This window comes from Thermobia domestica, chromosome 2, assembly GCF_964235325.1.
Source record: "Thermobia domestica chromosome 2, izTheDome1.hap1.1, whole genome shotgun sequence".
In the NCBI taxonomy this organism is placed as follows: domain Eukaryota; kingdom Metazoa; phylum Arthropoda; class Insecta; order Zygentoma; family Lepismatidae; genus Thermobia; species Thermobia domestica.
In genome coordinates, this window is record NC_137455.1 from 49,394,766 (window position 1) to 49,420,273 (window position 25,508).

The 25,508-nt window shown below is 34.1% G+C and overlaps 1 protein-coding gene across 2 annotated transcripts in view; it reads left to right on the forward strand.

Annotated features, from left to right (window-relative positions):
- LOC145671884 (glycerophosphocholine phosphodiesterase GPCPD1-like) overlaps nucleotides 1-25,508 on the forward strand; it is a 161,754-nt gene that overhangs the window by 30,594 nt on the left and 105,652 nt on the right. The window contains exon 2 of one of the 2 annotated variants that reach the window (XM_081741113.1): nucleotides 20,560-20,586. The exons of the other annotated variant lie outside the window; for it this stretch is intronic. The gene's annotated coding sequence lies outside the window, so the exon portion shown is untranslated. The remainder of the gene's footprint in view (nucleotides 1-20,559; nucleotides 20,587-25,508) is intronic. 2 annotated transcript variants of the gene reach the window in all.

Sequence of the window (25,508 nt, forward strand, 5' to 3'; positions counted from 1 at the left end):
GGTAAGCAATTACCTTTATTGACTTAGTATCATGAGGGTATTGAGAATTATAAGAAGCAGCGCGATCCAATCTAGAAAACAGAAGTGACAACAAGAGAGGTGGATGTGAAGAATATATATAATATTTTTCAACTGAAAGCCATTTGGTCAGCCACGTCCCTTCACGCACTATAAACAAACCTTTAGTTGAGCCTTTCCAGCATATACTATATCATTGCTATGGAAACCAATACGTGTATATATATACTGTAGCTCAAAAGGATGTCTCTTCAAGTGACATAATCCAGGATGAAGCTTTATTCGTGTGATGTTGAAATGGTAATTGCTTTCACTTTATATTTAGCGTTTCCCCGCGCTCTCTCTCTCTCTCTCTCTTGCTATATTGTCGTGTAGATCTTTCCATAGTGTAAGTGTGAGTTTAGGCTAATGTTCATCGCATCCTACTGCGCTCCAGCGTCGTAACAATCTTATAAAGATCAAATGTGGTTTCCTTGTTTTCTTAGTAATTGAAATAAAATTCCATCTATAAGAGGTAACAAGTTAATTAACTGCGTATAAAAAGAAAGTAATTGTGTAAAGAAATATGACATCTCCGTAAGAACATAAGAGAAATTCTTTTTATAAAAACATGAATTGTTGGTTTATTTCTTTGGTGTAATAATAAAATTGCGTTTTAACTATATAGCATTTAGCGTCAGCCAGTTTTAACTTTTTGACACCAAATACCCAACACTATTCTTATGATTATGACGAATTATTTCTAATAACACATTGCCACCCCATTCTTTGGTTGTCCCATAAGTCTTATTTACATTGTCTCGGGACATTCAGGCTCCAAGTATAGAAACTCAAGAGATAACGAAAATATTCACGGGATTTCCCTTGGATTTCAATAGGATAAATCTGGCATGAAACAATATTTCGATGTCCAAACCTCGTCCTGTGATTAGGTAGGAAAGATCAAGAAACGCCACACAGGAACCTCGTAGGAAACCTCGCTTCCGGGAAATTAACGGACACCGGAGTACGATGTTCACTGGACCTCCACTGTCAAAAATGGGATTTTCGTGGGTATTTCTATTTATTGACACTGACGTCTGTTAGGCGTTCAAGAGATGTCTCTATGCCATGTGGAATTCATTACTTTCTTCATTAAATTCTGTCAAGTCGTATAGGTTTACGTTGAAATAATAATAATAATAATAATAATAATAATAATAATAATAATAATAATAATAATAATAATAATAATAACAATAATAATAACCTTACCCATTTTACTTCATTTCTGTTACCGTACTACATTACACTTAGTTTCAAATATTTGGGGAAAAGTGACATAAAGTTGGGCTCTAGGAGACTTCTTAAACAGATGTTTTTGTAAGGTCACGTTTCAACTATAAAACTGAAAAAAGGGGGGTCGTTGCCACAGCAACCACTGTTGCCATAACAACGAATCCTGTCACCACTCGTCAATCTAAAACTGATTGAGGAAAAAGGAAGCTGCAACAAATGTGGTGCACAGAATAAGTCGTGAGTGGGAACCCTTCACCCCTGGTGGGGATGTTCATGAAGCTATCAGCTTATGCCTAAATATATCGGAATATAATTCCCATTTCTTAATTTCTTAATTTCGAACATACTAGGTTCGATCGAAAAGAGAAAACCTTTTATCGGACTTCTAAAGAAAATAAAATCAAATAAATACATGACCGTGTTTATTACATATAGAATTCCCAGTCACGACCCCCCTTTCAGTTTTATTAAAAATAGAAGAAGAAGATGAAGAAAGGAAGAGGAAGATAGAAGAGGAAAGAGGTAAAGTAAGAAGGTGATAAAGGGGAAACTGTTACTGGATATTTTGAGGAATATGGTAAAGGAAAGTGAATAAATATCTAATTGTGATCATTTCCAATAGCTATTGGGTGAATGTCTGGTATTAGGGTGATCAAAGGTAGACACATGTTAACTCATACATCCCCGATCTAGATCCATTTGACCCCAACTACCGAATTATCCCAATATAGCTCGGAGATAGATGAGAAAGTTTAATTTTACCGTTTATTCAATATTTCCAGAAGTTTTAGACTAATATTCAATATTTGAAAAATGAACGACGAAGTTGATGGCATGTTAGAAACGACCACAGAAAAAAAAAAATCAGAATATCACATATTTGTCGAAGATTTTGACTTTCACAGTTCTCTCATGATGATCATTCGTTCAGGCTACTTCAGTCCTTTTTACTTCCTTCATAGAGCCAACTTAAGTTAGTATTAACATTCAATGAGTTTAATTGATAACTACCATTAATTATAATAAATCACACATATATGTCAAAATAATGGATGCACTTAATACTAAACCTACATTTCACTCACACACCCATTCATACAGGACAATGTATACTTCGGGTTGTATTTGGTTGAATTAAACTAACCTAACTACATTGCTATAGACATTTATTACATTTCAATAGAAGAAGATTTAGTTTGACATAACAAAAAAAAAATTAATACATGAAAAGAATGTTTCATAAACATGCACAGAAATTCGCTACTTGCAACAAGATCAAATAACACATTTCCCTTTTATATATATATATTAAAAGTTGAATTACATGAAAAGGAATTAAACCAAAAACGAAACAAGAAAAAAGAAGAAAAAAAAACTTCAAGGGTCAAGATATATTTAAAATTCAGTGCAACGAATACATATCGTTGCAGGCAGAAGAGAAAAAATAATTGGTTAATCATTCAAAAAAAAAAAAAAACACTTTAGTAATATTTTATTGAGTCTTTGTCTCAATAGGAGACATATCGACAGTTTTATGAGTCTTTGTTTTTACGTCGATAATAGCTCCTTTTTTTTTTAACTCTCTTTACGCACTGTGGTTTGTGTCCATGAGAGTATTCAATTGGTTTTGTTTTAACTATAGACAACTAATTGCTTCATATCACATATATGTTTATATTTTTCATTTTGTCACTCGACGCACTTGATCTAAAATTTCAAAGTTTGTTAATATTAAAGAAAAATTATCAAATCCAGTCACAGATATTGGGAACATATTTCCATATTCCGGTATTCACATTAACTTATTAAACAGATTTCAGTTCGTTGAATTTAAGATCACTAATTTTTTTCCTAGTATAGATCTTGTAGTCAAAAGATTCTAAATATTGAATAGTTTGGTTTCCAATCGTAGGGGAAGGATTTGTTTCATGGTTTACTAATGGAAAGATTCGTTGGAGGGGCGCACTGTTTCGTAGGTTGCTAGTTTCACTCGCAAAGTAAATTTGGGTAAGGATTAGGGTTATTCTTATTTATCTTACGACCCGCTACTTGTTTTATTCACATGCAGTAGTTAACATTATATTCCACTTTAATAGTTACAAAAATTAATAACAACTCAACAAAAAGTAATTTATGACAATTTACGCGGGAATACTATATATCACAAATAGTTAGTTAATACCGGGTGTCTAAAATCTATGGCAACCTAACTAAAACCAGGGTAAATACCGAGCCCATTACATACATACTCATATATATATATATTCATATTATTCAATACAATAAATTTCACTTTAATATCCATCGTAGTATTTCGTCGACGTTTAAATTCTACATAACCGTTCATATTCGACAAGTATTCATATTTTATAAATATTTATATTTTATTGGCTCAAAGACAAAAACAAAAACCCTGACTATCAAAAATTCACTTTTTTTTTCATAAGGTTGCAACATTGTAATTTATATGTATAAACCCGATAATCAATAATCATTTTCAATTTACTAAAGATCCGCGTAGATATATAAAAAATAGTTGACATAAGATGGTGGAAATGCAACAAAATGAGCAGGCACGTAACTTTTACAACTATGTAAGCACATATATATATGTATATAAAAAAATCAATGTTATTGGAAACTAGTGGGCCCAGACTACTAATACATACACACTATATGACCAATCAATAGAAATAAAAACCAGAAATCAGTTGTCAATGGATATAATTTGTATGATCAATGAATAACAAAGGTTTCTAGGAATCTGAAAGCATTGTTTACCTTCTCGTCAATTTCTCCCGTGGTGGATTGAATATCGCGAAAATGGTCCTGAATTGTACTGCAATACCTCCACGAATTGCATCCCTCGATGTCTCAGTTAGTACATACGATCGAAATAAGTGATATAAATATTGTACATTTTCATGAGTTTCAGAAACCGGGGGGGGGGGGAAGGTTGAAAAATTTAAAAAAAAAAATCTCGAAGTAATGAAGACAGAGAGAGATAGAGAAGAAGGAAGACGAAGAAATAGTGGCGCCAAAGACTTAAGTGGGAAATAACTAACGCTACAAAGACAGAAAGTCGAATTTCTATCTCAACAAATCCATAGCCAAAATATTCTTAACATGCCAAAAGGGTGGTCTACTCAAATACGTAGACTCAAGGAACGCCCTGCTGCCAAGGATGCAAGTTCTGTGTCCATCAGATCCCAATCCCACAAGAATTTGGTTGTAAGATTGAAATCCGATCCCCGTATCCGGCCCAAACCAGCAGGTTCCCGGAAATCGTCCGGAAGGTTAGAGAAGGCGCTAATTTAGAATTTCAAGAAAAGAAAAAAAAAATCATCCGACCTCTTGGAAACTAGAAGATTCCAGAATAGGTATGAAATTAGAGTAATAGCTAAGGTATCCCTAATTAGTAATTCGCCAAAATTAAAAAAAAATTAAATAAATAAACTGAATTTTGGATCGGTGATTTCAATTACCGAAACATCACCGATGGCTACCCAGCGCAGACATGCCACCGTCTGGGACGTCGTTAATTTCCCTCGTCTAATTAAACTAAGAAAAGAAATAAAAATACTTAAAGGGACTAGGGGTCGACATCCGGGTACGCTATCCATGAATATTAATTTAGTAGCAGTTAATTTAATCGGATAGTCCGAACTGAGTTATATGAACACTGCACAATAAATAAATAAGGTAAGCAACAAAAAAAAATCTCGGAGAGGCAATGAATGCTAAAGGTACAAATGACCGAAACCTGTACTTTTCGATGATCACAGGATATAGCAGTTGGTTTTCTTAATTATCATTTCTGTCAACCTTTAGAAGTAATTCCCACATGATGCTACTCTATCTATTGAAAGGCTTAAGATCTGGGGCTGTTGTTAGGAGGTACATAAATGCAAAGTAAGACAATTTCCCATCTACAATTTACTATTCAAGTAGCAAACTCGGTTGGATGAATGTACTGGTGTAGAAGTCAGAACGCGAGAGATCTTTTCTTTTCTTCGTAAACATATTCATATTTTCACTATAAAACATACACTAGGCCTATCCATTTAACTATAGGGGTCATCATCTCATTTATATTTTATATCATATTATTAATATACCATTATATTCATTCATTATCTACTAATTTTCGCGCGAAGTAATATTTTATAGACACCCTATTTCATACATTTTACACGCAGGCCATACACATATTTACATTACGCAGTAATAAATATATATATATATAACTATCACAATCTATCACGCTCAAACCACCACACGATCACATTCATCGAACCACGTACTCTTTATTTCGAAGCACCCAAATTGTATTTACCTTGCAGGTTTTTTTTAAAAAAAAAAATCATACATGGATTTACGGAAAGTTAAATTGTCAACGATTAATCTATTTCTGATTTGTTGATAAAACTGAAGCAACAATGGAATTTTCTACAGCTACGGGAAAAGAGAATTTAATACTACATTTTTAAACAAACAGTAACAGCATATGGGCTTTACTTCTATTAAGAAAATAGGTGTTCTTTATTTCAGCGGATTATTCATTAACTACTGGACCTAGCAAGCTGAAATTTTCAGTACAGTAAGATCTCATGCTATTTTATACGAAGGTATACTCATCCGAACCGAAAACCATGTCCACGGGAAGTAATTTGAGAATAACTGTCCAAAATCAAACAATCTAAATCACTAAGTCATGCGATGTCGTACTGTCAACAAACAATTGACTACCGAAAACTGACGCTATAGCGCTGTAGTGGAGGCATAATTTACCGTGTACTGAAATGTATACTTGTACTTATTAATCAGAAATTTAATATTTACTCTGGTTTATTTCTGTTAGGAAAATGGTACTAAATTAACACATATTTATACATTGTCCTAACCGAAATTTCACACACTCACACAAGACTACTAACTACATACACCACTGCTAATACTATACATAAAACAACTAACTAAACCAAACATGCACCATTTAGTTACATGCATGTTGACAAAATAAATACTCCCTTCTGATATATACCGTCGGCTCTATTTAATTTAGAGGGGCAAAATGAGAAAGGTAAACACTAGGTCCAATTGACCTGACCAATTGTTTACATAATGATTGCCAAAAATTGATGCCCTGGGGGCACCTTAACGAGGTTTATGGAGGGACCCTTCCCCTGAAAGGGGAAAAGGCCCTAAAACGAACAATAACTAACCCATTCCCCCGCTAGTACCGGTTCAATTTGGAAAAGGGGATAGGAGCCCTTTTAAGCTAACTTAAGCTGCCATTATGATTATTTACAGTACTATCAAACCTACTACATTACATGCAATTACGAAATAAATAATAAAAAGTCACTTCTACTTAATACACGAACAACATGCACTAACAGGTCGTAATTTCCCTAATCCCTACTTGAGTTTGAAATAAAAAAAAAGTAAAGTCACTCTTTCACTGTTGTCTATTCTCGATAGGCAGCAAACATGGCTTCCTAGTAAACAGAACTGGAATTTGTTGTTTCACTGAATTGCAGCTTCTTTACCAAAATTTGTGGATTTTCCGGGCTCCTATTCCGTTGTAAATCTTTAACTATTGAATTATATTATATGTTACCTTAGTTGTCCTTGGAAATTGGAATTCTTCCCGAAAAATATGTAGCACAAAATTCACAAGCTGCTACTTGTAAGGTGTCTTCGATTGTTCTAATAACATTGCGCCGAAAAAGCCAGAGGTAGGAGAATTCCTCCAATCAGAACGAAAACTTTAGCCGCGGAAATTACAAAGCGAATGGAAATTTGGTAAATCCAGATATAACCGGATCTGAAAGTGACTATGGACTACTGAGAGGGGGTGAGGGAAAAATTAGGTACCTGACTAAATTCTACATTGGTCTGAAATTAAGAAAATTTATATCCAATGACAGAACTATGTTTCGGTATGACGTCAGAATGGTAAACCTGGAAACTTTTCAACTTATATATCAGAAAATGGGATTTACACTTAATCAAAATGTAAATAAATATATTATACAGTGGGAAATATAGTTATTAATGAAATCTTTCGATTCATTGTATTTAATTCGAAGTAAAGGGAGTAAATAAATTGTGTAGCTAAACCGAAATTGAATAAGAAAAAAAAAATTACTAGGTACAGGGTGTGTAAAAAAAAAAATTGCCATTACTTTCAACTGTAATGGTACATTACAGTTTTCCCCGGCCCATTAACAAAATTTTGTTAGAATAACAAAATTTTGCTAATTGGGAATACTAACTACTGATGCTTGTTAAATTAACACACTCATTCATCTCATTCAAACATTACCAGTCACACTAGGACAGTATATTATATCTACTTGGAGTATTGCGCGAGTAATTCATTACGTTTATCTTCTGTACAATTGAAAATCTTTAAATTTCGAAAATTGTGAGTTCCGATACTTTTTTTTTTCAGTAGTGTTCATATAGCAATAGAACGGATAGAAGTCCTAACTGTGACATCAACAGAGACAACTCGTGAGGCTTCAGCCGTCGACTAGCATATAACAGATGACATTAGGCCGCAGTTTCCCGTCTATCACTGCCATTTAATATTGTTCTAGGCTCACCGTTACCACGCACTTGCGAGGGGACTGAATTCTGGGGTCGATTTACATTATTGTTACTATTATTGTTATTATTATTGCCCTGTCTATTACCGTTCTCCCTTCTTTCGTACGTCCTGTTAAAATTCCTCCTGGTGTTATCGCCCCTATCCGGGTTCGATGCCATGTTGGTACGGTCATAGGGACGATAACTCCGGCGATTGTTGAACATGGGCCGATTCCTAAATAGTCGCCGGCCATTATTGTTGTTTTCTGAGCCATACCCACTAGGATAACGAGATCCAGCTTGGGTATAACTCAGGAAATCTGTCTGGCAACTTGCCGTTACCTTCGTCTTCGTCGGTTTTAGAATCTTTGCCTGTCGGGCGAAGTATCGTTTTGGTGGACCACCAACTTCCTTACCGCACAAGGCAGCTAAACGTGAGGTGACTTCTCGCACCGTTTGGCACAAGTGGGACGCTATGGCCCGGGACTCATCGGGTGGAAGAGCGTTAACTATAATATCTACAAGTTCAGCCTGAGAGGGATGTTCAGCTATCTGATAATATAGTTCGATAATTTTCCAAGCATAGTCCAAGAGGGACCCATACTTGGAGCGATCATACCGGAGTGATTGTAAGTTTCTCTTTTGGAGCCGTTCGATGTGCTCATTACAATATTCTTCTTTAAAAAGAATCAAAAAATCACTAAACGTCCGGATTTGGTATTTAACCGAAGCAAACCATGCGCCCGAAGCGGCGATCAAACATTTTTCAACTATCTGTAGGCGTTCCCCATCTGTAAGTTTGTACATGTCTAAATATTGCTGCAGTCTCCGCAGGAAAACTCGAGGTAACCCGTTAGTAATGTTCCCATCGAAAGTGGGAAAACGTTCAATATCCCGGAGGGAAACTTTAGAGCTCATACTATGCGGGGCAGGAAAAGAATCCAGTGGAATCAACGCGTTATCCTGAGCAGTTGGGGTTGTCACCGGATTTGCCACCGACGGAGTGGTCACTGAACTGAACGCTCCCATATGACCAAGAGAGGTTTTGTAATTTGTGTTGACCATGTAAGGTTCAAACTTAGGACCCACCACGGTAGTAACCGACGGTCCGGCACATCTCCTTTCCCCTCCTGGCAGCACGCTGTACGATTGTACCATTCCAAAGGTAGAGTGAGCATTTAAGCTAGTGACTGTTGTAGTCACAACACTCGACTGCATCGGTACATCGAAATTACTCAACCATGATTTCGAGGTTGGCTGATGCGGGGAGCAATACATTGCTGTGTCCCGTGCATCAGGCAACACTTGACTCTTACCCGGGAGGACATTACTTGTTTCTGGGAAAATTTTCCCTGGAGAATCGCCATCAGGAAAAGGATAGGAGATATCAGACTTGGCGATTTGCAATTTAGTAATATTCCCCTTAATACTGTCTACTTCGGTTTGAATTCGACTAATTCTTTGATCAACCGACTCTAGTTTAGTTTCTATTGATAGGTCGGATATTACAACATTCAATCTACTTATTTCAGTCTGCTGCTGTTCAACTTTTTGTTCGATGTCACCAAATCTTTTGTTCGTACTCTCAAACCTTACATCTATTTCGTTTAATTTTTTATTTGTTTCGTCTCTGAGCTGCTCGGTAGACTGTTGGGCCCGGTATCTAACCTGCTCTAGTTCAGTAGACGTTTGCTCTTTCAATTTACTAATCGAAGAGGCAAAGTCTAAACAAATCTGGTCAAATTTATTGTTTAATACCTCGAATCGAGCGTCGGTCTCTCGTTTCGAGGTATCAAACTTCTCATTTATTTCACGTCTCAGATCTGCACTATTCTGATCTATCTTCTGATTTATCTCACGCCTCAGATCTGCACTATTCTGATCTATTTTAACTTCCATGTTAGTGAATTTTTCGTTCATATTAGAAAATTTTTCATGCATCATTTCCATCATCTGGCGAATTAATGCAGACGTGTCAGACCCTCCAGATGACATTCCTTCCTTCGGGTTTGCCGTCTGATCCCGAGAATCACAGTGATTTTCATTCTTTTCCTCATCGTCGAGGTCAGATATCTCCGCTGGAGATATTTGGCCTCGGTCCTTTTCACACTCCTCACAGTATTTCATTATTTCGCCGGTTTGAACTTTTTCTGCATTTTCAGCAGTATCGTCCAAATTGGAGCAAGCAAAGTGGATCCATTTTAGTCCACAACCGGTACATCTTATAAGTCTCCGCGGGGCGCGAGATCTTTTCTCTTTTTCGTCTAACGTGCATTGAGTGCACGTGACTTCACACTCGTCCTGTGATACAACAACCTTTTTTGTTGCCATAGCTTTGAGACACTTTACACTTTACAAAAGACAAGATATATATATATCAAAAATACACATATACTATAAAATACTTATTCGCTATCCAGACAAGTATTATTCATAAATTAAAGGACTCCCATTCTCTTTCCTTCCTTGAAACCCTTCTAGCGTTTAGTTCTATTTTAGAAAAATTTTGACACTCCTTCTCTTTTTCCCCCTTAGAAAAGGAAACAAAAATGACAAAGTAGCCAACGACTCTACTTGTTTCACTTGACTATAAAATTTCTCGTATTAATTTCAATGTTGTAATCAATTCAACATGCCTTCAACCTCACTCTTTGACATTCTTTAAAAAAATTCAGATCTATCGGTCGCCATTTAAACTGAGATCCGTTGCCATGGGAACAAACGTTGCCATGACAACCATTCTTGTCGCGGTTCACCAATTCAAACTGATTGGCATGATAACTGGTATTATTCAATAAGCATTTTCAGATCCGTTACCACAGTAAACATGGTTACCATGGCAACAATCCTGTCACGGTCGCCATTCTAAAACTGAAAAAAGGGGGGTCGTTGCCACAGCAACCACTGTTGCCATAACAACGAATCCTGTCACCACTCGTCAATCTAAAACTGATTGAGGAAAAAGGAAGCTGCAACAAATGTGGTGCACAGAATAAGTCGTGAGTGGGAACCCTTCACCCCTGGTGGGGATGTTCATGAAGCTATCAGCTTATGCCTAAATATATCGGAATATAATTCCCATTTCTTAATTTCTTAATTTCGAACATACTAGGTTCGATCGAAAAGAGAAAACCTTTTATCGGACTTCTAAAGAAAATAAAATCAAATAAATACATGACCGTGTTTATTACATATAGAATTCCCAGTCACGACCCCCCTTTCAGTTTTATTAAAAATAGAAGAAGAAGATGAAGAAAGGAAGAGGAAGATAGAAGAGGAAAGAGGTAAAGTAAGAAGGTGATAAAGGGGAAACTGTTACTGGATATTTTGAGGAATATGGTAAAGGAAAGTGAATAAATATCTAATTGTGATCATTTCCAATAGCTATTGGGTGAATGTCTGGTATTAGGGTGATCAAAGGTAGACACATGTTAACTCATACATCCCCGATCTAGATCCATTTGACCCCAACTACCGAATTATCCCAATATAGCTCGGAGATAGATGAGAAAGTTTAATTTTACCGTTTATTCAATATTTCCAGAAGTTTTAGACTAATATTCAATATTTGAAAAATGAACGACGAAGTTGATGGCATGTTAGAAACGACCACAGAAAAAAAAAATCAGAATATCACATATTTGTCGAAGATTTTGACTTTCACAGTTCTCTCATGATGATCATTCGTTCAGGCTACTTCAGTCCTTTTTACTTCCTTCATAGAGCCAACTTAAGTTAGTATTAACATTCAATGAGTTTAATTGATAACTACCATTAATTATAATAAATCACACATATATGTCAAAATAATGGATGCACTTAATACTAAACCTACATTTCACTCACACACCCATTCATACAGGACAATGTATACTTCGGGTTGTATTTGGTTGAATTAAACTAACCTAACTACATTGCTATAGACATTTATTACATTTCAATAGAAGAAGATTTAGTTTGACATAACAAAAAAAAAATTAATACATGAAAAGAATGTTTCATAAACATGCACAGAAATTCGCTACTTGCAACAAGATCAAATAACACATTTCCCTTTTATATATATATATTAAAAGTTGAATTACATGAAAAGGAATTAAACCAAAAACGAAACAAGAAAAAAGAAGAAAAAAAAACTTCAAGGGTCAAGATATATTTAAAATTCAGTGCAACGAATACATATCGTTGCAGGCAGAAGAGAAAAAATAATTGGTTAATCATTCAAAAAAAAAAACACTTTAGTAATATTTTATTGAGTCTTTGTCTCAATAGGAGACATATCGACAGTTTTATGAGTCTTTGTTTTTACGTCGATAATAGCTCCTTTTTTTTTTAACTCTCTTTACGCACTGTGGTTTGTGTCCATGAGAGTATTCAATTGGTTTTGTTTTAACTATAGACAACTAATTGCTTCATATCACATATATGTTTATATTTTTCATTTTGTCACTCGACGCACTTGATCTAAAATTTCAAAGTTTGTTAATATTAAAGAAAAATTATCAAATCCAGTCACAGATATTGGGAACATATTTCCATATTCCGGTATTCACATTAACTTATTAAACAGATTTCAGTTCGTTGAATTTAAGATCACTAATTTTTTTCCTAGTATAGATCTTGTAGTCAAAAGATTCTAAATATTGAATAGTTTGGTTTCCAATCGTAGGGGAAGGATTTGTTTCATGGTTTACTAATGGAAAGATTCGTTGGAGGGGCGCACTGTTTCGTAGGTTGCTAGTTTCACTCGCAAAGTAAATTTGGGTAAGGATTAGGGTTATTCTTATTTATCTTACGACCCGCTACTTGTTTTATTCACATGCAGTAGTTAACATTATATTCCACTTTAATAGTTACAAAAATTAATAACAACTCAACAAAAAGTAATTTATGACAATTTACGCGGGAATACTATATATCACAAATAGTTAGTTAATACCGGGTGTCTAAAATCTATGGCAACCTAACTAAAACCAGGGTAAATACCGAGCCCATTACATACATACTCATATATATATATATTCATATTATTCAATACAATAAATTTCACTTTAATATCCATCGTAGTATTTCGTCGACGTTTAAATTCTACATAACCGTTCATATTCGACAAGTATTCATATTTTATAAATATTTATATTTTATTGGCTCAAAGACAAAAACAAAAACCCTGACTATCAAAAATTCACTTTTTTTTTTCATAAGGTTGCAACATTGTAATTTATATGTATAAACCCGATAATCAATAATCATTTTCAATTTACTAAAGATCCGCGTAGATATATAAAAAATAGTTGACATAAGATGGTGGAAATGCAACAAAATGAGCAGGCACGTAACTTTTACAACTATGTAAGCACATATATAGATGTATATAAAAAAATCAATGTTATTGGAAACTAGTGGGCCCAGACTACTAATACATACACACTATATGACCAATCAATAGAAATAAAAACCAGAAATCAGTTGTCAATGGATATAATTTGTATGATCAATGAATAACAAAGGTTTCTAGGAATCTGAAAGCATTGTTTACCTTCTCGTCAATTTCTCCCGTGGTGGATTGAATATCGCGAAAATGGTCCTGAATTGTACTGCAATACCTCCACGAATTGCATCCCTCGATGTCTCAGTTAGTACATACGATCGAAATAAGTGATATAAATATTGTACATTTTCATGAGTTTCAGAAACCGGGGGGGGGGAAGGTTGAAAAATTTAAAAAAAAAAATCTCGAAGTAATGAAGACAGAGAGAGATAGAGAAGAAGGAAGACGAAGAAATAGTGGCGCCAAAGACTTAAGTGGGAAATAACTAACGCTACAAAGACAGAAAGTCGAATTTCTATCTCAACAAATCCATAGCCAAAATATTCTTAACATGCCAAAAGGGTGGTCTACTCAAATACGTAGACTCAAGGAACGCCCTGCTGCCAAGGATGCAAGTTCTGTGTCCATCAGATCCCAATCCCACAAGAATTTGGTTGTAAGATTGAAATCCGATCCCCGTATCCGGCCCAAACCAGCAGGTTCCCGGAAATCGTCCGGAAGGTTAGAGAAGGCGCTAATTTAGAATTTCAAGAAAAGAAAAAAAAATCATCCGACCTCTTGGAAACTAGAAGATTCCAGAATAGGTATGAAATTAGAGTAATAGCTAAGGTATCCCTAATTAGTAATTCGCCAAAATTAAAAAAAAATTAAATAAATAAACTGAATTTTGGATCGGTGATTTCAATTACCGAAACATCACCGATGGCTACCCAGCGCAGACATGCCACCGTCTGGGACGTCGTTAATTTCCCTCGTCTAATTAAACTAAGAAAAGAAATAAAAATACTTAAAGGGACTAGGGGTCGACATCCGGGTACGCTATCCATGAATATTAATTTAGTAGCAGTTAATTTAATCGGATAGTCCGAACTGAGTTATATGAACACTGCACAATAAATAAATAAGGTAAGCAACAAAAAAAAATCTCGGAGAGGCAATGAATGCTAAAGGTACAAATGACCGAAACCTGTACTTTTCGATGATCACAGGATATAGCAGTTGGTTTTCTTAATTATCATTTCTGTCAACCTTTAGAAGTAATTCCCACATGATGCTACTCTATCTATTGAAAGGCTTAAGATCTGGGGCTGTTGTTAGGAGGTACATAAATGCAAAGTAAGACAATTTCCCATCTACAATTCACTATTCAAGTAGCAAACTCGGTTGGATGAATGTACTGGTGTAGAAGTCAGAACGCGAGAGATCTTTTCTTTTCTTCGTAAACATATTCATATTTTCACTATAAAACATACACTAGGCCTATCCATTTAACTATAGGGGTCATCATCTCATTTATATTTTATATCATATTATTAATATACCATTATATTCATTCATTATCTACTAATTTTCGCGCGAAGTAATATTTTATAGACACCCTATTTCATACATTTTACACGCAGGCCATACACATATTTACATTACGCAGTAATAAATATATATATATATAACTATCACAATCTATCACGCTCAAACCACCACACGATCACATTCATCGAACCACGTACTCTTTATTTCGAAGCACCCAAATTGTATTTACCTTGCAGGTTTTAAAAAAAAAAAAAAATCATACATGGATTTACGGAAAGTTAAATTGTCAACGATTAATCTATTTCTGATTTGTTGATAAAACTGAAGCAACAATGGAATTTTCTACAGCTACGGGAAAAGAGAATTTAATACTACATTTTTAAACAAACAGTAACAGCATATGGGCTTTACTTCTATTAAGAAAATAGGTGTTCTTTATTTCAGCGGATTATTCATTAACTACTGGACCTAGCAAGCTGAAATTTTCAGTACAGTAAGATCTCATGCTATTTTATACGAAGGTATACTCATCCGAACCGAAAACCATGTCCACGGGAAGTAATTTGAGAATAACTGTCCAAAATCAAACAATCTAAATCACTAAGTCATGCGATGTCGTACTGTCAACAAACAATTGACTACCGAAAACTGACGCTATAGCGCTGTAGTGGAGGCATAATTTACCGTGTACTGAAATGTATACTTGTACTTATTAATCAGAAATTTAATATTTACTCTGGTTTATTTCTGTTAGGAAAATGGTACTAAATTAACACATATTTATACATTGTCCTAACCGAAATTTCACACACTCACACAAGACTACTAACTACATACACCACTGCTAATACTATACATAAAACAACTAACTAAACCAAACATGCACCATTTAGTTACATGCATGTTGACAAAATAAATACTCCCTTCTGATATATACCGTCGGCTCTATTTAATTTAGAGGGGCAAAATGAGAAAGGTAAACACTAGGTCCAATTGACCTGACCAATTGTTTACATAATGATTGCCAAAAATTGATGCCCTGGGGGCACCTTAACGAGGTTTATGGAGGGACCCTTCCCCTGAAAGGGGAAAAGGCCCTAAAACGAACAATAACTAACCCATTCCCCCGCTAGTACCGGTTCAATTTGGAAAAGGGGATAGGAGCCCTTTTAAGCTAACTTAAGCTGCCATTATGATTATTTACAGTACTATCAAACCTACTACATACATGCAATTACGAAATAAATAATAAAAAGTCACTTCTACTTAATACACGAACAACATGCACTAACAGGTCGTAATTTCCCTAATCCCTACTTGAGTTTGAAATAAAAAAAAAGTAAAGTCACTCTTTCACTGTTGTCTATTCTCGATAGGCAGCAAACATGGCTTCCTAGTAAACAGAACTGGAATTTGTTGTTTCACTGAATTGCAGCTTCTTTACCAAAATTTGTGGATTTTCCGGGCTCCTATTCCGTTGTAAATCTTTAACTATTGAATTATATTATATGTTACCTTAGTTGTCCTTGGAAATTGGAATTCTTCCCGAAAAATATGTAGCACAAAATTCACAAGCTGCTACTTGTAAGGTGTCTTCGATTGTTCTAATAACATTGCGCCGAAAAAGCCAGAGGTAGGAGAATTCCTCCAATCAGAACGAAAACTTTAGCCGCGGAAATTACAAAGCGAATGGAAATTTGGTAAATCCAGATATAACCGGATCTGAAAGTGACTATGGACTACTGAGAGGGGGTGAGGGAAAAATTAGGTACCTGACTAAATTCTACATTGGTCTGAAATTAAGAAAATTTATATCCAATGACAGAACTATGTTTCGGTATGACGTCAGAATGGTAAACCTGGAAACTTTTCAACTTATATATCAGAAAATGGGATTTACACTTAATCAAAATGTAAATAAATATATTATACAGTGGGAAATATAGTTATTAATGAAATCTTTCGATTCATTGTATTTAATTCGAAGTAAAGGGAGTAAATAAATTGTGTAGCTAAACCGAAATTGAATAAGAAAAAAAAAATTACTAGGTACAGGGTGTGTAAAAAAAAAATTGCCATTACTTTCAACTGTAATGGTACATTACAACTATTGGTTTACGGTTTGCGAATCATACATACACAAACATAATTTCATTTGAGGTTACAACTTGTAAAACGATAATGGTTGCATCTTGTTGATTTATTTTTGATTTTGTTGATAGTTTAATTAGGCAATTCGTAAGATCGCATACAATTCATTCAATATATTTTTTAAAGTTGCTTTTCTCTGTATGGGCGTTATCAATAGAATTGCATGTTCGGGAATGAATTTTTTATTCCATTTCAGACTGTTTCTAAGTCAATTTAAAATTCCGTAACTGAGTATACAATCGAAGGTAAGGAAGCGTTCTACATTCAATGTACAGTCATACACACACACATACAAAACAATGCATAAATTGAACTGAACACTCTTTTATTTAAAAAAAATCTTCTAACCTCAAACACGTTCACTTTTAAAACATTGAAACACTTGTAAAAAAAAAAAAAAGTCAAAAGAAAGAACAATATAAATTTGCTATAATTTCATCAAGGTAAAGATATAGATGTTTTGGAAACGACGTGAGTAATTTTCCGTATAAATATGGCTGTATTTTGAAATAAATCAATTTAAAGTTTTTACGTTCGTAATAAGATATTCTACTGACAAGGGGACGGGAAATAATATAAAAAATACGGTTATAATTCCTTACATCAAAAGCACGAGTGAAATATGATAATTTGTTGAAAGAACCACAATACGAACGGTGTTCATTCCGAGAAATTATACTACGCAAAAATATCTGTCGAAGAGAAATTGAAATTAGACTTTCAAGGACTGTATAACACAGTAAGTGCCACATAAGCTACACAGGACGAAATGTAGCAGAGAAATTAAAATGATACATTAGACACTAAATCATGTCTGTTTTATAGAAAAGAAAATATTTATATTAGAGCATGGGATAAATACTAGGCACAATTTTATTTGTGAGGATAGAAAAGTATTGCAGAGAAACTTGAGGAGAGCTACTGAGATAAAAATAGAAAACTACGGCTTAAATGAAGAAGCAAGTTCTATTTTGAGTACCATGTAGTTGCACCTGTTAACTAATAGAAGTTAAAAGTAGAAAAATGTTGTTCATTAATATATGATTTTAAAACCTTTAAGTTACAAGTTGTAAACTTGAGCAACTTTTAAAGCAGCCTTTAACTGAATCTTTTTAATACAATCTTACATACATCATGTAGTAATAATAATAATGAGGTAATTTGTATTTTGAGTAATTGAAAGGAAAAGTTCTCATAATTACTATTCTGTAATATAGCGTGTTGTAATTGTAAAGAATGTATTAAATGATGTGGCTACGACTATAAGACATGTTCTTTTATATTTGTATTCCAACCCACTCTAAAACAAGTTATAAGATTTCTAGGACACTGCAACGATTAAATTCTCATAATAACAAATCAGTAACCTTGAATTGTTATCCAAATTATATTGCTGCATGTGTTGTCGCTATTGTAAGCTCCATTCTTCTTCCACACACTCAGAGCTTTATCTCCGGTTATTTGCTTTTATAGTTCAATGATCCTTTGTTGCCTGAGTTTTTGTTGAATGTTTCATTAAGTACTTTCGATTTAAATCAATCACCATTATAATCTCTTATCATTTGTATATCATTTTTTACATTGGTTTTGTTTTGAATAGGTAATTGTTTATGATATTTTTTACGTTTCAATAATCTTAATCGAAGATCATACACAAAATATCGATTATTTGCTTACTAAATTATGCCTACCAGTTATGAAACATGTTCGTTTCTTGAGTACATTTTATTTCAACATTGCTCATTAGTAGTATTATAAATGAGACTATTTGTAATCAGGGTGGATTGATTTAAATCAGCCTGATTTAAATCACTATTTAAATCAAGATTTAAATCACCTGATTTTAAAAATAAAAATCGTTGATTTAAATCAAATTCCGAAATAAATTAATTTGAAGTGAAAATAACTGAAATCCTGTTTCTGTTCTGTTATTTCGATTATGGAAGATAATAATCATAATACAATGAGACTCAAATGTAGGTACAACACAGTATGAAAACGAATGTTTCATGCAGAGGATGACTAGGGAAAATCCCGTTTTGGACGAGTAACAGGACAATCCTGATTTATTCTCTTCTTACCATAGGGTTTATAAATCGTTAACTGTTCCAACCAGGGAAATCACCGTTTGAGATTTAAGACGAAAATTCTATTGTGTGCGCGTCTGTTTGTTTGTTTCAAGATAATAGTGGCGTGTTGCGGGGGGTTCGATCCCCTCCCCGAAACTTAAAAATTTTGAAACTTTTACCCAACTTTAGGTGAAATTTACGCATTTTATATGTATTTCGTGCCGCAAGCTAGTTTTGGACCGCCCAGTTTTTTTTTAATATGGTTCTGCCAAATATCAATAACTTTTGGGAAACAAAAAAGTGCTATGATGATAAACATTGTTGTACTTTTTTTTAATGCTCAAGAAACCTTGTTTGGGATTGAAATAGGTTAACGATTGGGGATTAATTCAAAATTCAACCTCAGTACTTTCACTTAAATGGGATAATTAACATTTAATACTAATTCCTAATGTTTTCTCTTCAGTTCGCGACTTGTAGTATGCGAGGAGAAACATTTGATTTAAATTTTAAAAAAAAAATCAAAAATGTTTTTTTTTAAAGAAAAATCATGATTTTTTTCCACCTAGGCAATTAATTATAATTGTCACTATGAATTTTACTTAGAATTTTTTAATTCTGCATTATAACAAAGTACAATAATTGAGTATTTATAAATCCAATGTATTTTATGCTTCAATTCAAACTTTGTCATAAATTTGAATATCACATAAATTTGAAAATAGATTTTTTAAAATATTCATATTTATGTGAAATATGAATATGAAAATGTCATATTCATGTGAAAATCTGTTTTCCAGCATGTTGAGAACTACGTAACCACGAGCTTATTATTATTATTTTTTTTTTAAGTTGCATCGTATTTGCATTTTTCTTGGATCATCAGACGACTTTCTGAAAAAGCAGGCAATCCCGTTAAATCCGAGGCGTGTGGTCACCTTACACTACTCTACGCTGTTCCTCTGAAAATGAATCTCACTCATTATATTCCTTAATTCCGGGACAGATGTAAACTGTAATACAGAATTAAAAATGATCCTACGTCTCATGAACAAAGTAAGTTGTATTTTTGTTAAGGTTTCCCCCCGTTATTTTGATAACTACATATGTACTTATATCTGGATGAATGAAAATGTAAGGTCCTTACTGTTAAACAAACAACTAAATGAATATACAGTGTGTCCCGTTTTCTCATAAATATCAGCTTTATGAAATACTTTACTTTTTACTATAAGTACCAAATACACACATGCACAATTCAAATGTTATTTGAGACATACTATTAGTGATTGTACTAACAATACACGTAACATTTTCTGTAAATTAGATGAACATTTCATGAGCCACCGTTAGCTATATTGAAATCATACTAGATTTAGATCAAATATACTTTCCCTATTTGAAACTCAGGAAAATCTAAAAGAAAATATGTTAGAGAATACAACTATTTTCCTGATCAAGTGTAAGTGTTCGGAAATAAATAAATATTTAGTAGTTTTGTTTCTCTGTTGGGATTTTAATTTTATCGAAATAATCTTTAGTTACATTTCACTGTGGATTCATAATTTTCTCATTTTTTTTCAGATTCTGCAGTAAATATAACTGAGAACGGTATGTACTTAAGTTGCCTACGGTTAAAACTATTAGATTAACTCTATTACTAGTGTTCTATGTAGGTTTTCAAATGCTAAATTTCGAATTATGTTGCTAAGCTTTTTTAAAAGAGGTCTCCCCATTTTCACTAAGTGAATCAACGCAAAATTTTGTTGCGATCAGTTGTGAACTGTTAAGAATAGAGGAAACACCAAAATGCGCTTTTCAAAGAAAGAGAGTCGCTTTGCTACAACAATGAAGTTTTATTGCCATTTGATCCTCTTTAAGGGAAATACTGTACACAATTTGCTCACTCCAACCCTTACATCTAGGATAGTCTCCAAGATATTTTACCAAGTGAGAATGTCAGAGAATAGCAATTCATTTCCCCAAAGTTTTTTAACTAACAATAACTGCATACAGCTCCCATACCTGTGTAATAAATGTCCTAAATTTCTATGCTATCCGCCTGTCTCTGCTCGCTGTCACTCAAATCAGCTGCTGCGCTTTGCGACGAGTCATGGAGAGCTTTCAAGTTAAACATCTCACCCCTATATATTATGCAAAATTGATATAATGTAATGCATAAATGGTTGCATATCCTAATCGTCGTTTCGCTCCATTGACTTTATTGTAAACCATGCTTTTTTCTGTTTTAACATCCCACGATTATGCTCCAAGGCTGAGAGAGACGGTGATGATGATAAAGAACAAAATAGTAGGGTGAAGAAAGTGGGAAGAGATGGGAGAACCTAAAAAAAAAAATCATGCACACATTATTTCTCCATCACAAAGCCCAATTGACGAGGTCTGGAATCGAACCAGTGAACCCATGCCAGAGGTGAGCGCTCTCGCAGTGTGCCTCCTATAAACGTCCCTTTTTAGCACCGAGGCTGCGTAGGTATATTAGACGTGGATTTAGTCTAAAGAGGAATTCGCACCACTGTAGTGCTTTCAATTGTGGGAAGAGACTCGCGGGCCACATGCACAAAAGATATTTCATATCAAACACGTGTCATATCTCAGAAAACTTGATCGAATTATCTCCACTATTTTTTCTTTGTATCATGGATAACTCTACATGGAACTGGGTGACACCATGGCCCACTGGTGGAGCACTTGTCTCAGGTGCAAAAGGCCCTTGGTTTGTGGAAATATCAGTTTGCGGTGGACAACATTGTGTAAATAGTTTCCTTGGCTCCTACATCGCTTTCGTCGTACATTCTCATCCACTACTTACTTCATAATGATTTGCTTTCATTAATCAACAGTTCTCTTTATTCTAAATTAAATCTCATTTCATTTTATTTTTACATTCTGTTTCTTCGTCTCTGTTTGATCCATATATTTTCCTCAGTCAAGACTTAGTTTTAAAATCCCTCAGCTTGCATCCATTCCTTTCCCAAAGTTTAAATTGTATAGGACAATAGAAAAAATATGTTTTTATAGCAGTTGGGACGCTTATGATATGTTATCCAACTATTTCGTATGAAGGACTTCTTTCTCCTTTTTACTAAATGAATAATCTATTATTTCTACAAACTCAGTCATAAGTCTTGGAATTCAGTCTACATATTATACGTATTTCGGGTTTCTAACTTTTGTTTAATTAATCTATATAGATTGCTGTGTTTATAACATATATGCGTAAATATGCCAGCCAGAATGTAGGTGAAGGTTGTTAGCGTCATAGTTGCCCACACAGTGTAGAGAAGCATGGTCGCATACAGCAGCAGTCAAGTTCAATATCGTTTATGTGATTCACATCTCTTGTTCTTTCGTAACATTAGACCCTGAATACTGAGCTCTTGTTAACCGTGAGCATTTTTGCAGATATTCGGTCCAGATAGTTATTTCGTATAACACATTCACATATTAAATGCTAAAACTCAAGATAAATGACTGTAAATATTTTTACAGATCTTTATCATAATTTTATGGGAGTTTTAGCAGCCCAATTTTGAGCCTGCTAATTAAGGACCCATTAATCGGAAATACTATGCTTTAGCTTTATTGTGGGAACACCAGATTTCTTCTTGATGTGTGTGTACGTGTTTTCGATGTACTGGTATTTCATTTAATGTTTTCCATAGATCGACACAGCCAAATTTGGTAATAGCTATCATCAATTGAAGAAAATTGAATATTATTGACCAGTTTTGGTATTCCTGATCGTTGAAATGTCTGAATTCGATTATGATTTCCAGATTCTGTATACATATTTTAACTGTCAAATTTTAAAACTTTACTTTGATTAAATATAGAAAAGACAAAAAAAAAATGATTATTTTGTTCAAACATCATCGATCTTCTGAGCAAAGATAACAGCTGATTATTTTGTTCAGACAACTTCCATCATCACTTTGAGAATTCCCGTCAAGAATGAAGGTGAAGTTCTCCTCACAAGATTGCACATCCTCTCTGTAATAGTTGGAGAATATTGCTAGGAAGGATGTATATATATATATATATATATATATATATATATATATATATATATATATATATATATATATATATATATATATATATATATATATATATATATATATATAATACAGTGTATATTGCATGTGTTGTAATTTTTCTCCAAGGTATATTCGCCTCCCTCTCTCACGGTAAGATATCGTAATTCCTAATTCTCGTCATTCGTTAGTGCTACTGTTAATATTAATAATAATAATACGTAGCAATAAAACTAAGCATGGTGAAGCACATTGGCGTTGTAATATGTCCCTTCCTTTTGATCATTCCTAGTTTACTATTTTGTTTTCTTCATTCCGATGAAACGTACAGAGATAAATCTTTAATACAAAGGGCGTCCAATAAGTTTTGCTCAGATCGTTATAATATTGTTATTAGCTGCAATATGATGATTAAAGTTTAGCTGGATATACATTGATCCTTTGGCTACGAGACCATGTCACTCAATGTAGCCTCCATCTGTTGTGACGCAACTTGTCCAACGTTTTTTCCATGCTTTGAATACACTTCAGTAAAATTTAGGTGGCTGAATTTTATACCTTTGTTTTACACAAGAAGTGAGGGCCTTGTTACCGTTGAATGTTTTTCCTCGCAAGTGAATCTTTAGACGACCAAACATGAAGAAATCCGAAGGAGCCAAGTCGGGATTATAGGGAGGCTGAGGGACAACTTTCCATCCCATTTTCATAATTTTCTACTGTTATCATGGCGGCTTGGCATTGTCATGATAGAGTTTGATGACCTTGCCGTGCAACTCCGGTCTCTTGGTCTGGAGATCACATCGTGCCTTATCCAGTGACAAACAATAAGGTTCCTTGTTAATTGTGGAGCCATGTTCCATGAAATCTATGAAAATGATACAGCATTAAACCCAAAAAAAGGAGTCAATAATTTTCTGGCCTAACGTTGAATACTGGCTCGGACCAATGTGTGATCCCCGTAAATTTGAAGCAACTTTCTATGAATTGATGTGGCTCATTCATACCCGTTTTTTAAATAGGAATTCCGTTACTGACCGTTGTTGGGTCCTGACCGGTGTCCATTGTGGTTTACCTGTAAACAATCGGAAACAACAATTACTGTATTACCGGTACCATTTTGAAGTAAAAAGATCAAAAGTTTGTTCATCTAAGATGTCATCATCATATTACAACTAATAAAACCATTATACTCATTTCTGTGTAAAACTTATTGAACTCCCTTTGTATATTGTTATATATTTGTGTGTATTTTTCGATGTTTTCACGAAACTTCTATTAAACTATTTTCTTAAAAGACGATTATATTAAATCAGGTACAAACAATGCCTTTTGTTCCACAGCAGCTGCTAGTCCAAAGTGCAACGAAAACATCAAATTACATTTTATTTGTGTTTGCACTGAAACTGAAACTTCCTCTAAGCAGTCTGTGTACTTCTGCACTTTTCTCTGGTCATCTAATCGTGGTTCCGGAAGTTGCGAGGAAAAAAAAAACTGCCATCGCGGTTTCCTGTTGCATGATCAGCAGAAAAACTTCTGTACTGAAGCCACTCCTGTATAAAATTTATTAAGTGATTCAGATAGTGAGGTGTTGGTTATAACTTTTGTTTTGTCTAATTTTATTATATGAAGATAATAAAGCTGTTTCTTCATATGCTATTTATTATTCGTAAGTATTTTATTATTACTTTCCGCGAAAGAAGTTCATTTGTTTCCTACAGCTGTTTTCATAATTTAATTTGATAGAAACGAATTGATGTTAGAGCGAGTTGAGATAAGGTGTAGCTCAAGCTTGTCCATATTATACACTTTGTACATTATACACTAGAAGCCTTTATTGCCTATATTGGTCTATTTGAGAATACCTTTCAACTTTTCTATCATTAATTCCATACTAACGTTTGCTCTCTTCTCTCGGACTTGAAACATAGATATTGTAGTGTAGCGTTAATTTTAAAATTTATACTATCAAAAAACAAACAAACAAAAACAAAAAAAAACTTCCTTGTATATCCATTTACAGAAATGAATTCATCAATTCACATATAACCTAGAGTCTTTGAAGATGCCTTTAATAAATGAACAGAAAAAAATATTAAATTTAGATTATATGACTCGTCCACTTCCAAACGGCATCTTGTCCAAGAAAATTCGATTTTGAGGTATGGGTACCATTTGATCAATGGTATTTGTAGTTTTCATATGATATATGCTTTATAATTCCAAAAAAATCCGATAAGCTGCTCAAATTACTTTCAAATGTGGGGAATGTTGTCATTGTCCACGTCCAACAAACCAAAATGGTAGAAGAAAAAATCTTTAAAGTTACAGAAACAAACGACTTCTTGTCCATTAGAGATCTGTAGTGTGTAAATAAAAACAATTTCAAAGCGACTCTCGTCCACAAGTCACAGCTAGATTCAGATAACTTAAAAATGTATTGTTTTCCCATAACACAGTAGGTTCTAAGGACGGTAT